General features: G+C 39.4%; 1 protein-coding gene across 1 annotated transcript in view; it reads left to right on the top strand.

Annotated features, from left to right (window-relative positions):
* LOC120861255 (AT-rich interactive domain-containing protein 2-like) overlaps nucleotides 1-14,306 on the top strand; it is a 155,722-nt gene that overhangs the window by 139,277 nt on the left and 2,139 nt on the right. The window lies entirely within an intron of this gene.

The following is a 14,306-nucleotide window of genomic DNA, read 5'->3' as shown; positions in this document are numbered from 1 at the left end:
GACATCTTTGTTTGGTGTTAGTTCTAGGTCTTTTAGGTCTTCATAGAACTGTTCAACTTCATCTTGGCATTAGTGGTTGGGGCATAGGCTTGGATTACTATGATGCTGAATGGATTGCCTGGGAAAGGAACTGAGATCATCCTGTCATTTTTGAGACTGCACCCAAGTACTACATTTTGGACTCTTGTTGATTATGGTAATTAGTAGTAATTATGGAGTAATTAAGAAATTGCTCCATTTCTTCTAAGGGATTCTTGCCCACAGTAGTAGATATAATGGTCATCTGAATTAAATTCTCCCATTCCAGTCCGTTTTGGTTCACTGATAGCTAAAATGTCGATGTTCACTCTCGCCACCTCTTGTTTGACCACATCCAATTTATCTTGATTCATGGACCTAACATCCCAGGTTCCTAACAATATGTTTCTTTACAGCATTGGACTTGACTTTCACCACCAGAAACATCCACAACTGGTCATTGTTTTTGCTTTGGCTCAGCCTCTTTTCTAAAGCTATTTCTCTACTCTTACCCAGTAGCATATTGGACACCTACTGACTTGAGGGGCTCATCTCTAGTTTCATATCTCTTTGCCTTTTCATATTGTTAATGGGGTTCTCAAGGCAAGAATACTGAAGGAGTTTGTCATTCCCTTCTCCAGTAGACCACGTTTTGTCAGAACTCTCCACCATGACCCAACCATCTAGGGTGGCCCTACACAGCACGGTGGATAAGGGTCATTAAGTTACATAAGGCATCCGTGTGATCATTTTGGTTAGTTTTCTGTGATGTGGTTTTCATTCTGGAGGACATAAGATTGTAATTCTTGCTTCTTTTGTTATGGAGGCAGTGACCAAAACCATCCCAAAGAAAAAGAAATGCAAGAAAGCAAAATGGTTGTCTGAGGAGGCCCTGCAGTTAGCTGAGAAAAGAAAAGAAGCTAAAGGCAAGGAGAAAGAAGAGAAAGATAAGCCCAACTGAATGCAGAGCTTCAAAGAATAATAGAGAGAGATAAGAAAGCCTTCTTAAGTGAACAGTGCAAAGAAATAGAGGAAAACAATAGAATGGGAACAGCTAGAGATCTCTTCTAAAAGAGAGATACCAAGGGAACATTTCATGCAAAGATGGACTCAGTAAAGGGCAGAAATGGAATGGACCTAACAGAAGCAGAAGATATTAAGAAGAGGTAGCAAGAGTACACAGAAGAACTGTACAAAAAGGATCTTAATGACTTGGATAACCACAATGGTGGGGTCACTCACCTAGCACCAGATATCCTGGAGTGTGAAGTCAACTGGACCTTAGGAAGCATTGCTATGAACAAAGCTAGTGGAAGTGATGGAATTCCACTGCAACTATTTTAAATCCTAAAAGACGATGCTGTTAATGTGCTGCACTCAGTATGCCAGCAAATTTGGAAACCCCAGCAGTGGCCACAGGACTGGAGAAGGTCAGTTTTCATTCCAGTCCCTAAGAAAGGCAGTGCCAAAGAATGTTCAAACTACCACACAATTGTGCTCATTTCACATGCTAGCAAGATATTGCTCAAAATCCTTCAAGCAAGGCTTCAGCAGTATGTGAATATAGAACTTCCAGATGTTCAAGCTGGATTTAGAAAAGGCAGAGGAACGAGAGATCAAATGCCACTATCCACTGGATCATAGAAATAGCTAGAGAATTCCAGAAAAACTTCTACTTTCCTTCACTGACTATGTTAAAGCCTTTGACCATGTGGGTCACAACAAACTGTGGAAAATTCTTGAAAAAAATGGGAATACTAGATTCCCAAGAAACCTGTATGCAGGTCAAGAAGTACCAGTAGAACCAGACATGGAACAATGGACTGGTTTCATATTGGAAAAAGAGTATGTCATGGCTATAGATTGTCACTCTGCTTATTTAACTTAAAGGCAGAGTACATTACGTGAAATGCCAGACTGGATAAATTACAAGCTGGAATCAAGGTTGCCAGTAGAAGTATCAACAGCCTCAGATATGTAGATGATACCACTATAATGGCAGAAAGCAAAGAAGAACTAAAGAGCCTCTTGATGAAAGTGAAAGAGGAGAGTGGAGAAGCTGACTTAAAACTCAACATTCAAAAAACTAAGATCATGGCATCTGGTCCCATCATTGATGGCAAATAGATGGGACCATCATTCATGACAATAAATGAAAACAATGAAAGACTTGATGGTTTTGGGCTCCAAAATCATTGCCGATGGTGACTGCAGCCATGAAATTAAAAGACACTTGCTCCTGGAAAGAAAGGGACAAACCTAGACAGCATATTAAAAAGCAGAGCTATCAGTTTACTGATGAAGGTCCATATAATCAAAGCTATGGTCTTTGCTGTAATCAGGTAGGGACATGAGAGTTGGACCATAAAGAAGGCTGATCGCTGAAGAATTGATGCTTTTGAACTGTGGCACTGGAGAAGGCTCTTGCGAGTCCCTTGAACAGCAAGGAGATCAAACCAGTTAATCCTAAAGGAAATCAGCCCTAAATATTCATTGGAAGGACTGATGCTGAAGCTAATGTTCCAGTGGTTTGGCAGTCAGATGCAAGGAACCAAATCATTGGAAAAGACCCTGATGCTGGGAAAGACTGAAGGCAGGAGGAGAAGAGGGTGGCAAAAAAATGAGATGGTTGGATGGCATCACCAACTCAATGGAGATGAGTTTGAGCAAACTCCAGGAAATGATGAAGAAAAGGGAAGCCTGACTTACTGCAGTCTATTGAGTCACAAAGAATCAGACACAACTTAGCAACTGAACAACAATGTCCCCCTTATTGACCTAACTACAGATTTTCCTTGAGTAATCTTTTAGCCTGCACACCTACAGTACAGTGCCCAGTACAGTAAGAGATCATTCCTACTTCCTCCTTATTCTTTAAGACTCAGCTCAGGTCACCTCTTCCTTTCCTGAATTTCCCTTCCTACCCACCCTTGACCTAAGGTGCCTCCTCCAGATTGCATGTTATTATTTACATGATGAGATCTGTGAAAGCAGAAGCTGAACATTTATTTTGGTTTTTGTGTTCTTAGTGCCTAGCATAATGTTGGGAATATAATAGCGATTCAATAAATATTTTATTGATAGTTTTCCGTAGAGTTCTGATCTGGAATTTGTGTGGACAATTGAAATTCTGAAAATAAATTTAAAACTTTTTCCTCACATTCAAGTTGCACATTCTTAGGTTTACAGCAAAGCCACTTTGGCTACATTTCATTATTGAACCAAAAGTTTTCATTTTACTGTTTTTGTTTTGTTGTTGATTTTGTTATTTTATTTAACTCTAAACCTTCCAGATGTCTTTTGGCATCTTCATTTGCTATGATCCTAGAATAGTAGAAGGAAAAGAATTAAAGAAATCGAGTAAATTCTTTCCATTCACCCTCCCAGTCTGGATTGAAATCTCCATATAGAATGTCTGTTGAATACCTCCAGGGATGAGAAGTTTTGGTAGAGCAGGCAGGCAGATTCTTTACCATATACAGGGAAGTCCCTGGAATACTGACAGAATCTGGCAAAACCCATGGATGTAAGGAATAGAATATAAGAAATCAGAAGATAATTCTCTGTTGATATATGGAATCTCTGGTGGAATATGTTACAAGGTGTGATTAAAAAAAAAAAAACTAAAGCAAATTATATTTGCAATAAGAAAACCACAGGTCAACAGGAAGATACATGGAAATTTACTTTCATTTTATAGTACAGTATACTGAAGAGTATGAAATGTTCACATTTTTTAAAATTTGGAAAGTTCAGAATCTGGTTGTTTGAATAATGTAAACTGTTTAAACACAGTTTATCTCCTTTCTGATTAAACTTGAGCTTTGGAGAATTGCAGTATATTTCTCTTCCTTTTGATGTATTTATCTTTTATCTGTGTAATGCGTGTTGTTGGTGTTGTTCAGTTGCTAAGTCATTCTGATTCTTTGTCACCCCATGGATTGCAGCATGCCAGGCTCCTCTGTTCCCCACTGTCTCCTGGAGTTTGCTCAAATTTATGTCTGTTGAGTTGGTGATGCTATCTAACCATCTTATTTAAAAATAAAATGATTTTTATTCACTAATCATGAATGATCTGAAAAAAAAAGAACAGTTCTGTTTACAGTAAATCAGAAGAATAAAATATTTAATCATATTAACCAAGGAGGTAAAGACTTATACCATGAGAACTTTACATTGCTGAAAGAAATTAAATAAGATGTATAGAAATGGTAAGACATCCTTTGTTCATCACTTAGAAGGCTTAATATTGGTAAAATGTCAGTAATACCCAAAGCAATCTACAGATTCAGTGCAACCCGTATCAAAATTGCAATATTTTTTGTAGAAATAGAAAAATTTGTTCAAAAATTCATATGGAACCTCAAGGAAACTTGAATTGCAAAACTGCCTTGAAAAAGAGGAACAAAGAGGACTCACTTCCTGATTTCAGATTTTTCTGCAAAGCTATAGTAATCAAAAGTGTACACTGTCCTTAGTGACATAAAGACAGACATACTAACCAATGGGGCAGACTGGAGAGGCCAGACATAAGTCCTTGCATATATGGCCAAATGATTTTCTATAAGGATGCCAGTTCTCTATTAAATGAGAAAAAGATAGTCTTTTCAACAAATGGAGTTGGGAAAACTGGAAATTCACAGGCAAAAGAATGAAGCTTAACCCTTATCTAAACACTATATGCAAAAATTAACCCAACGTGCATCAAAGAGACAAAACTAAAATTCTTAGAAAAAGCCTCATGATGTTGGATTTGGCAGTTATTCTTGGATATTGCACTAAAGGCATGGGAAACAGAAGAAAAAATAATTTAAATCTTATCAAAATTAGAAAAATTGTGTGTCAGAGGACAGTATTAACAGAATAAACAGTAAACAGGATGATAGAGAAGAATTACAAATCAAATATCTGCTAAGGGGGTGAATATTTCAGACTATATAAGGAACTCCTAAAATTCAACAACAGAAAGCGAGCAAACCAAATCAGAAATGGGTAAAGGACTTGAATAGAAATTTCTATGAAGAAGATAAATAAATGGCCAATAAGCACATAAAAACATGCTCAACATTACTAATCATTCAGTTCAGTTCATTCACTCAGTCGTGTCCTACTCTGTGTGACCCCATGAATCGCAGCACACCAGGCCTCCCTGTCTATCACCAATTTCCAGAGTTGACTCAAACTCATGTCCATAGAGTTGGTGATGCCATCCAGCCATCTCATGCTCTGTAGTTCTCTTCTCCTCCTGCCCCCAATCCCTCCTAGCATCAGAGTCTTTTCCAATGAGTTAACTCTTCACATGAGGTGGCCAAAGTATTGGAGTTTCAGCTTTAGCATCAGTCCTTCCAGTGAACACCCAGGACTGATCTCCTTTAGAATGGACTGGTTGGATCTCCTTACAAGTCTCCAAGGGACTCTCAAGAGTCTTCTCCAACACCACAGTTCAAAAGCATCAATTCTTCGGTGCTCAGCTTTCTTCACAGTCCAACTCTCACATCCATACATGACCACTGGGAAAACCATAGCCTTGACTAGACGGACCTTGTTGGCAAAGTAATGTCTCTGCTTTTTAACATGCTGCCTAGGTTGGTCATAACTTTCCTTCCAAGGAGTAAGCGTCTTTTAATTTCATGGCTGCATTCACCATCTGCAGTGATTTTGGAGCCCAAAAAAATAAAGTCAGACAGTGTTTCCACTATTTCCCTGTCTATTTGCCATGAAGTGATGGGACCAGATGCCATGATCTTAGTTTTCTGAAAGTTGAGCTTTAGGCCAACTTTTTCACTCTCCTCTTTCACTTTCATTAACAGACTCTTTAGTTCCTCTTCGGTTTCTACCATAACGGTGGTGTCATCTGCATATCTGAGGTTATTGATATTTCTCCAGGCAATCTTGATTCCAGCTTGTGCTTCTTCCAGCCCAGCGTCTCTCATGATGTACTCTGCATATAAGTTAAAAAAGCAGAGTGACAATATACAGCCTTGACGTACTCTTTTCCTATTTGGAACCAGTCTGTTGTTCCATGTCCAGTTCTAACTGTTGCTTCCTGACCTGCATACAGGTTTCTCAAGAGGCAGGTCAGGTGGTCTGGTATTCCCATCTCTTTCAGAATTTTTCCACAGTTTAGTGTGATCCACACAGTCAAACGTTTTGGCATAATCAATAAAGCAGAAATAGATGCTTTTCTGGGACTGTCTTGCTTTTTCGATGATCCAGTGGATGTTGGCAATTTGATCTCTGGTTGCTCTGCATTTTCTAAAACCAGCTTGAACATCTGGAAGTTCACAGTTCATGTATTGCTGAAGCCTGGCTTGGAGAATTTTGAGCATTACTTTACTAGCGTGTAAAGATGCTCAACATTACTAATCATTCAGTTCAATCATTAGGAAAATGCAAATCAAAACCACAATAACATACCACTTCATACCTATTAGGATGGCTTATATTAAAAACAAACAAAACAAAAAACTGAAAACAAGTGTTGGCAAGGATGTGGAAAAATTGGAACCTTTGTGCATTGCTCATGGAAATATAAAATGATATGGTCACTGTGGAAAGCAATATGTCTTTTCCTCAAAGAATTAAACATTTCAGGACTGCCCTGTTGGTGAACCTATATAGGAATCCACCTGCCAGTGCAGGGGACACAAGTTTGATCCCTGGTCTGTGAAGATCCACAGACCACGGAGCAACTAAGCTCATTCACGGCAACTACTGAGCCCAAGTTCCAGAGCCCACGCGCTGCTACCACTGAGCCCACGTGCCACAACTGACTGAAGCCAGCATGCACCCTCTCGGGCACGCGAGCCCCAACTGACGAGCCCCTTGTGCTGCAGCTGCTGAAGCCCATTCGCCTAGAGCCTGTGCTCTGCAACAAGAGAAGCAGTCTGAAGCCCGTGCGCCGCAACTAGAGAGTAGCCCCTGCCCACTGCAACTAGAGAAAATCTGCACAGCAACGAAGGCCAGCACACCCTAAAGTGAAAAAATAAAAATAAGTTTAAAAATTAAACATTTTATCCAGCAGTTTCACTTTTGGGTATATACACAAAATAACTTAAAGCAGGGGATTGAACAGATACAGTCATTCACCATTTTCGTAGCAACATCATTTATGGTAGCCAAAAGGTAGAAGCATTCCCACATGTCCATCAGTCATGAATGGATAACTAAAACGTGTGTGCACACAATGGGGTACTGGAGTAGTATTCGGCGTTCATAAAGAATGCAGCTCTGATGTGTCCTACAGCATGAGTAAACCCTGAAGACACTGTGTTATGTGAAATAAGCCAGACACAAAATGACGATTTTTGTTTGCTTCCACTCATATAAGGTAATTGGAAGAATCAAATAGAAGGTAGAACAGCAACAGCCCTCAGCAAGGCTTGGGGAGGGAGGCAGTGGGGAATTCTTACTGGTTGTGGGAAGATGAATTTCTGGAGATGGATGGTGGTGATAGTTGCACAAGTGTGTGTGTGTTTAGTGCCACTGAGCTGAACACTTAAAAATGACTAAAATAGTAAACTTCTTATTGTGTGTATTTTACCACAATTTGAAACTGAAAACAAGAAAGGAAGGACTTAGGGAAAATGCAGAGTGGCTGCTAATGAGTAGTAGATTTCTTTTTTGGGGTGATGAAAATATTCTAAAATTGATGGTGATGGTTGCCCAATCCTGGTAATATGCTGAATACCAATGGCACCCCACTCCAGCACTCGTGCCTGGAAACTCCCATGGACGGAGGAGCCTGGTAGGCTGCAGTCCATGGGGTCGCTGAGAGTTGGACATGGCTCAGTGACTTCACTTCACTTTCACTTTTCACTTCCATGCATTGGAAAAGGAATTGGCAACCCACTCCAGTGTTCTTGCCTGGAGAATCCCAGGGACGGGGGAGCCTTGTGGGCTGCTGTCTGTGGAGTCGCACAGATTCGGACACGACTGAAGCAACTTAGCAGCAGCAGCAGCATATACTTTAAACAGGTGAATTGTGTGGTGTATGAATTATATCTCAATAAAGCTGTTACTTATAACAGACTGTATATTAATACTCCCCATACCCACCTCCAAGAGACAGCTTTCAACAAGTTTATTTTTCTGGCTCTTCGCCTCCATGTTTCTAAGTAGCATGTTTATATTACTGTTCCTTAACTGACCTATTTTTCACTTTACCTGTTGACCCTCTTTGTATGCAACCCTGTTAAAACCTCTCCACGCCTTTTTCTTTCCTCATAATTGTTACAGTTGTTTTATTGTTTGATGCTGAGCCATGTGCTACTGTTTCACATTTCTTTTTTCTTTTTTCTGGGGTTAATGATTGTCTTGCTTCCTGATTAGCTTTTCATAGGCCTAATGATGATTTTTTCATATATTTCAATCAGTATGTTTCAAGCCTGTGTATAAGCTACCTAAAAACTTAAGCATAGTTGTAAACCTCTGTCAGTTCTGCATTTTTCCACGTTTGGAAACTGGCCTCGGCAGTCTGGAGAGCTTGCTTCGTTGGCCTGGATGACAGCTGTGCTTGGGAATTCCTTCTTTGTTGAAACTTTTTTTAAAAAAAATATTTAGTAATCTCTCTATATTCACATGCTCAGGGTGAATCCACCCCTAAGGCCTGAAACAACAACAAAAATATATTACTTAGATGTTTTATAATTTTGGTATCCAAAATAAAGACAAATAGAAAACTATGTCAAAACATTAAAAAGTTGCAAATTTTCATTAAAAGTATTTACATTTGTATCCTAATGCCAAATTTACAGATAATTCTTTTAAATAGAATACTCTGAAATATGAAAATAATAAAAAAATATTGTTAAATATCCACAACATATTCATGAATGAAATTCCAGATATTAGTTACTGTTCCAAGTTTAGATATTTATGAATGGCCAAGGCAGCTTACAGTTCCTTGTTACTTTTTTTATCCTTTATTCTTGGTTCCTTAATAGCATGCTGCTGCTGCTAAGTCACTTCAGTCGTGTCCGACTCTGTGCGACCCCATAGACGGCAGCCCACCAGGCTCCGGCGTCCCTGGGATTCTCCAGGCAAGAACACTGGAGTGGGTTGCCATTTCCTTCTCCAATGCGTGAAAGTGAAGTCGCTAAGTCGTATCCGATTCTTAGCGACCCCATGGACTGCAGCCTTCCAGGCTCCTCCATCCTTGGGATTTTCCAAGCAAGAGTACTGGAGTGGGGTGCCACTGCCTTAGGATATAACTCTGTAAACCTTTTAAATGGCCACTGATCACTGCCAGGAATCATTTAAACATAAACACATGATTCTTCTGTAACCAGCAAGATCAACCTATTAAATGCAATCAGTTTTATCAGTCACTAAAAATTAAGTGTTTTTACAAACATCTTGTTTACGTTACAATATACAGAAAACATCTCATGTATGTTTCTTAAAATTTTTGATTGGAGAGAAAAGGATAATTTCTTGGTTAACTTTTCTCTTTCCATTTAAAGGAGTGTTTTATGTGTACTTCAGCAACGGGTTAGAAGGTCATGGCAACACCTTTTTGAACCAGGAAGAATCATTTTGTAATTAGCTTGGCATCCGTACTCTCTTCTATCTAGTAAAGCTGTACATTATCTTTTCCCCCGTACTTTTAAATTTTTCAGCAGTATATTTTTGAAGGTAATTCTCTTCATCAGTACTTTGAGTCAGCCACATGAGAAAGTATTAGATCACCGAGAACAGAGACTGACTGGATAAGCTCACTGTCACTACCGTACCAGGAGGTACCTTGCTCAAACAGCTGTTAGGGTTTTTTATTATATATTCTGTTGTTTTACATGGTTTGAAGTTAAAATCTCTTACATTAACCGTATGGTACACATTCCATCAGCTCCGTGAGTTTCTAGTGGGCATCCTCGAAGCCTGCCTGTCACACACTCGGGCGGAAGGCGCACCCTTGGGCACGGGCCAGGCACGGATGGGAGGGGCAACCTTCTTTGGGTCTCTAGTGGGCTGGGCACCTGTGGATCACAGGCTTGGACTCGAAGATGGCCTTTCCAAGCACGTTTGGACAAATGCTGACTTTTCCCTATAGCTATCTTGCTCTGAAGCGGGACAAGCCACTTCCACAGGCTGAGGGGGTTGGGTTGGTTGGGGGCTGGTGGGGAGAGGTTTGGTTTCATCATTTTACTTGGCTTTTTATTAAAGTATGGTATAAGGTGTTGGAGAAAAAACACACCGTTCCAGTTTCCACAGGTCCCACCAGGTCAGGGTGATGGGCCGAGCAGAGGCTCAGAGGCTCCTTTGAATGTTACACAGGATGGAGGTCACTCCGTCTGCCCCAGGGGCTTAAGGAAGGGCCTTTCTGACTGAAATACCTGAAACCTTTTTTTCTTGAATCCTACTTACTTCTTTTACTTGATTTACTCTCTCATGTGGTAAGGCACCTCCTCCATAATTTCAAGGCCCTACATGTATGAAAATATTTTTGGTTTACCCTTACTCCTGGTAGTTTGGTTAGATTATAGAAATCTAGATTGAAAAATCGCTTTCCTTTAAAAATCTGAGGACGCTGCCTTACTGTCTTCTTAGCATGCAGCTTTGCTGTTTAGAAGTCGGGGACATCCTGGTTCTCATTCCTTTGTATGGTATCTATTTTCTCCCTTGTGAGCTCTTGGGTCTTTTCTTTTTCCCTCCCAATTTCTGATATTCTGAAATTTCATGATGCTTTGTCTTGGTGTGGTTTGTTGCTGTGGTTGAAGTGGGCATTTCATTTCAGTGGGTCCTTTCAGTCAGAAGATTCATGTCCTTCAATAATGGGAAACTCTCAAATGTCTCTTTTTATGATTCCCTGCTCTCCATTGTCTATTCCCATTTCTAGAACTTCTGGCATTTTTTGGATAGTAGACCCTTGTAGAGTGACCCTCTGATTTTCTTTTCTTTTATTTTTGTCTGTTTAATCTATTTTCTGGAAATTTCCTTGATTTATCATCGAATCTATTGAATTTATGCTTCACCTCTCGTGCTTTAAATTATGAAAGTTCAAAGTTGCCAGTTGCTGTTTTGTAGCATTCTGTTTATAGATTGAATACAGTGCTTTCTCATCTCTCTCTGAAGATATTACCAGTATTTTTAATATAATTATTGGGCTTCCCTGTTGGCTCGCGGTAAAGAATCTGCCTGCAGTGAAGGACACACAGGAGACCCAGGGGTCAGGAATATCCCCTGGAGGAGGAAATGGCTACCCACTCCACTGTTCTTACTTGAAAAATTCCATGGACAGAGGAGCCTGGCAGGGTACAGTCCAAAGGGTCAGACATGACTGAGCCCGCTGACCTGTTTATTTTTGGCTCTGATGGGTCTTTGCTGCTGCACAGGCTCTTCTCTGGTTGTGTGCAGCAGGGTCTACTCGCTCTGGTTCCAGTGTGCAGGCTTCTTGTGGTGGCTTCTCTTGTGGAGCACAGCCTCTAGGGTGCATGCGCGTCAGTAGTGGCAGCTCTAGAGCGCATGTTCTAGAGTGAGAGGCACGGGCTCAGTTGCTCTGCAGCATGTGAAGTCCTCCAGATCAGGGATCAAACTCACATCTCCCACACTGGCAAGTAGATTCTTATCCACTGCGCCGCTAGGGAAGCCTGAAGATGCTGCCAGTAGTTTTGAATTTTCGTTGGCTCCTAGTATGGTTGCTGTTTACTCAGAATCTCGAATGTTTGGGACTGGGGGCTTCATGCTGTATTTTAAGAACGAAATACTGCCAGCTTGCTGGAAGCTCTGGGTGCATGATCCCCACATGTCACTGATGATTGCCATTCTAGGCTCTAGGTCCCTGATGAGCTAGTTTGCTTCCTTGAAACCCCTCACATATCAGTCTCTATCGAGATTGTTTCTCCAGGGAAGAATCTTTGATTTTCTTGCCTTTAGAAATGAGCAACTTGAGGGAAAGTCTGTGAGGGCCTGCATTCTGGAAACAGAATTGGGGGTGGAGTGGTGAGGAGGAGCTCACCATGCTGGAGTATGTTCACTTTCCTTCACACGGTCTGTGTCTCTGTAAGTCCTAAACTTTTTTGATTTAGTTTAATCCTACTTAGAAGTTACTTCTTACCCGTTACGTGCATTAAAATAACACAATGTCTATCTTTTATTAAACACATCAAAAAGATAAAGGAACTTTTGAAATTTTAAGTTGAAAGAATATATAGTAAAGGGCATATTTCATTTTTTATCTAGTGAGTGCTTATTTAATCCTTTAACCTACCCCCCCAAAATAAGTTATATTAATTTTTATAAAAAATGAACTTGTTACTGTAAAATCATCCTAGTGATTTAATTTTACTGTGCAACATAAAAACAATACATTTTTACATGTGACTTATCGGTTTAGAAAATATGACTTTATTAAGTTTTTTAAAGTAAAAGCTTTTTGCTTTGTCAAAACATTCATTATAGAGGAAATAATTTGATTACATTTAGTATTTTTAAATGGATTTTGTATGACTATTTTTTCTAGAAAATGAAGTTATAGACATTTTATAGTTCATTTAAAAATATGTTAACCTAAAGAAAAGTTAAAAAGAAGTGTGTAGCTCAATAAACTATCACAGAGTGAACCGCCCACATAACCAACCATCCAAATTATGAAATTGATCAACACTAGTACCACAGTGTCCCTCTGCGTGCCTCTTGCCCCCAGTCTTTACCCCATCGTCATCTGTGGGAGCACTGTCCTGATCATAGGTTAACTTCACCGGATTTTGAATTTTATATAAGTAGAATCATTTAATTTTTTGTTTTCTTGTGCTCATTTGCTTTTTCTCTCAGTGGTGGTAGTGAAACTCGCTCATGTTGCGTGTGTATATACTGCTGTGTACATATAGCAGTATAGAATTCTGGTATATGAATATACTCAGATTTCTTTTTTCTATTCTATTTGTGATGGGTATATGAGTTGTTTCCGGTTTAGGACTATTAAGAATCATGCTGCCATGAACATTCTGTGAACATTTTCTGGCCATATTTGTACATATTTCTGTTTTTATGAAAGACTGGTGATTCATTGACTCTTTTGTACATAACGAATGATTCCAAAGAAGTTTTACCAGTTTACACTCCCTTCAGTATTGTACGAGTGAGTTTCAGTTGCTCCACATACTTGCCAACATTTGCTGCTGTAATTTTAATATTTAATTTTAGCCATTCTTTTGGGTGTGTGGTGTATATACACATATGGAAATTATAAAAGCAAATACCCAAATGGCCAAAAAATGTATGAAAAGATGTCCAACTTCTTAGTCATCAATCTCAGTTTTTAAAATAACTTTACATCTTTGTTTTGTTTTACTTTGCTTTGCTATGGTAAAAATGACTATAATCCCCATATGTTAAATTCTGGCTTTGAATTTCTTTGTCTATTCCCATAAATTGCTTCCTTACATTGTTTTTCATTCAGAATTTAGAAGTCTTCATCTCCCTTTCTTGTAGTTCTTTTACTCAGGGTTATTTAAATGAAGGCACTAAATCTCATGGGTTCTTGAATAATTTCATACTCATTGATTTTTTTCTAACATTTAATGTGAAAAATTTCACACATAAGGCAAAAAATAATTTTGCTGTGAGCACTTGTATACCAGTCACCTCGCTTTTACCACTGACATTTTACTGTATGTACTTTTTCATCACTTCATCACTTCTCCCCTGGTGGCTCAGACGATAAAGTGTCTGTCTACAATGTGGGAGACCTGGGTTGGAGCCCTGGGTTGAGAAGATCCCTGGAGAAGGAAATGGCAACCCACTCCAGTGCTGTTGCCTGGAAAATCCCATGGACAGAGGAGCCTGGTACACTACAGTTTATGGGGTCGCAAAGAGCTGGACACAACTGAGCGACTTCACTTCACTTCACTTCACTTCACTTCTTCATCACATATCTGTCCCTTCTTCCATTTCTGGCTGATTTACCCCTTTGCTTTGCAACCCTTGGCATCACTGTCTGTAGACAGTACTCAGTTTTCTAATCTCTCCTCTTCATATACAGTCACATCAATACTGTGATTTGAAGGGGTAGAAAATTTCTTTAAAGTTTATAGATTTTTTTTAAAACAGCTGCTTTATGGAAAAATGTGGAATTCTGGTGATAGTTAAGCCAAATGTTGGCCTTGTTTGTTTCACTTAATAAAATAAAAAGAAACTTATTGTGCCTACAATTTTCTATTTTCAAGTCATGTCTTAAAGGCAGCCATTTTTGTTCTTCTCCAGCTGTTTTCTGACATGATCTGAATTTTTATTTTATTTTGTCAAGGACACTTAGCATGAGATCTGTGCCTTGACAGATGGTTACGTGT

Source organism: Oryx dammah, unplaced genomic scaffold (genome assembly GCF_014754425.2).
Source record: "Oryx dammah isolate SB20612 unplaced genomic scaffold, SCBI_Odam_1.1 HiC_scaffold_11232, whole genome shotgun sequence".
Lineage (NCBI taxonomy): Eukaryota > Metazoa > Chordata > Mammalia > Artiodactyla > Bovidae > Oryx > Oryx dammah.
The sequence above is the reverse complement of the archived record's forward strand: the minus strand, read 5'-3'. Positions and strand labels throughout refer to the sequence as shown.